The 2,293-nt window shown below is 66.2% G+C and overlaps 1 protein-coding gene across 1 annotated transcript in view; it reads right to left on the reverse strand.

Moving 5' to 3' along the window:
- LOC105822096 (plexin-A1-like) overlaps positions 1-2,293 on the reverse strand; it is a 53,255-nt gene that overhangs the window by 15,678 nt on the left and 35,284 nt on the right. The window lies entirely within an intron of this gene.

Below are 2,293 nucleotides of genomic sequence, written 5' to 3' on the forward strand. Positions count from 1 at the left end.
TTGAGCCCAGGAGTTGGAGGTTGCTGTGAGTGAGGCTGACGCCACGGCACTCTAGCCTGGACAACAGAGCGAGACTCTGTCTCAAAAAAAAAAAAATGGAAATGGAGGCCAGGATGGAAGGATCGCTGGAGGCTAGGACTTCAAGATCAACCTGGGCAACACAGCGAGACCCCACTTCTACAGAAAATGAGAGAAATTAGCCAGGCATGGTGGCACATGCCTGTTAGTCCCAGCTACTCGGGAGGCTGAGGCAGGAGGATCGCTGGAGCTCAGGAGTTGGAGGTTGCTGTGAACGAGGCTGACGCCACGGCACTCTAGCCCGGGCAACAGAGCCAGACTCTGTCTCAAAAAAAAAGAGGTTTGTGTCAAGCTGAACATACATGACCTATCCAGCCCCGAAAAGAAATGAAGAAACCTAAATACCGGAAAAAGTTGTGAGGCCCCAACGCGAAGCCTCATGCTCCCACCCGAACATCCGCTCTGCCCTCCTCCTCCCCGCGCTACGCCCTCTCCAACGCGGCCACCCCTCCACCAAGCAGCCCCGCGCGGCAGACCCCAAGCACGACCCCCCACGGCGCCCCGCGGCCATCCCCCCCTCCCGGGCTCGTGACGCCCCGCGGGGGGCCACGCCCTGCCCGCTTTCCCGCGACTGGACCGGCGTCCACGCAGCCTGGCACGGACGGAATCCACTCCCAGCTTCGGTTCTCAGCCGGACCCGCGGAATCGAACCCTGTTTCTCGGGCGTGGGGTCAGGGTCCTGCGGGGACCCCCGGATCGCCCCAAGTGACCGAGCACGTGGATAAATGACGGGGTCCCGGCAGAATCGCGCAACTTTGTGTTACCTGCCGCCTGTCCTGCATAACGATAGCGCTACCTGCTTACTGGCATTCGCGAGGCACAGGGCTGCTGTGTACACACAGACGGAGAAGCCCACCTGGGGCCTTCTCTGCAGCCGTCCCTCTGCCTGGGGCTCCCCTCACCTGCCTGTCCCTCCCACCTGTTCCCAGATCCCTCCTGCCCTGCCTACTCTGTCCCTCGTCCTGCCTCCCGAATTTCCTACCCGTTATCTGTCCCCTTGGCCAGCAGGGACGCTGCTCCGTGCACGGATGTGTGCGCCGACCACGTCCCAGCTCCACCGGCCGGGAGGGCCACAAATGCCACCCCGGATGCGCTAAGGACACCGAGATTCCAGCCGAGGCAGTCGGCACCTCCCCACACCCTCAACCACCCAGGCTGCGCCGAAGGCCACGCTCGTCCCCAGGGTGTCGACTCCAGGCCGCTGGGGACCACAGAGCCCACACAGGAAGCACCTGCTGAACGCACACACCGGCCTCTCCGCCGAGCCTTAGGGTCTTCGGGCGCCTGACCTGCTCACGCTCTCCGGACGCCGGACGTGTCGGCCGCCCGTTCAACTACACGAAGCCCACCCGGACCCACGTCCAGCCTGGGGGGCCGCGGTCTGCGATCGCCGGCCGACACCCGTTCTGAGGACGCCCGGTGCCTGTCTGCAGGGCCCGTGGGACGGCTTGAAGGGACACCACGGAGGAAGCCCGGCGTGGCCACCGCTCCCACGACGGGCAGCAGAAGACAGAGCGTGGGCACCTCTCGGGCTGGCGCAGCCCCCAGAGACCCGCCTCCCTCCCTGGCCCGGCGGCCCGGCTCCAGGAAGCGGTGCACAGAGCTGACCCTGCACCCGAACTCCCGACCCCAGGGGGCTGGGCGAGGGGTGCACAGCCTCGGAAGGGGGGAGGCGGGAGAGGGGTCAACGGTGCGTGTCCTGGGGGCCGGCGCTGGGCTGAGACCCCATCGGCCCCAACCCCCACCCTCTGACCTCCGCCCCCACCGACCCCAGCTCTCCTCCCCGACCCCTGCCCACCTTGAGAAACTTGTACAGCAGGAAGGTGAACCAGTTGGTCAGCATCTTCTCCGCCACCGACTCCGTCCTGGGGGCGCAGACGAGAGTGGGGTCACCGCCGCTGTCCGGCAGGCACAAGGCCCCGTGAACGTCACCCACCACAACCTCCGCCCCGAAGGTCAGGCCTTGACAGACATCGGGGGCTCTGGGAGCTGCCACGGGGACCCCCACCCTGCCGCTGAGCACCAAGACTCGGGCCTGGCACCAGGGGCCGCGCCAGCGCCCAGATTTGCTGGTCCTCACCGTCCACACCTGGTGACCAGGAAGCTGAGACTCAGAGGACCTAGGGATGCCCCCCACCCCCACCCAGCTGGACCAGCATAGCGGGGCTCCAGGTCCTGCAGGCCCCGCCCCCAGCCACACCCCCCACACCCATTG

The sequence above is a fragment of the Propithecus coquereli genome, unplaced genomic scaffold (assembly GCF_000956105.1).
Source record: "Propithecus coquereli isolate 6110/MARCELLA unplaced genomic scaffold, Pcoq_1.0 Scaffold596, whole genome shotgun sequence".
Classification (NCBI taxonomy): domain Eukaryota; kingdom Metazoa; phylum Chordata; class Mammalia; order Primates; family Indriidae; genus Propithecus; species Propithecus coquereli.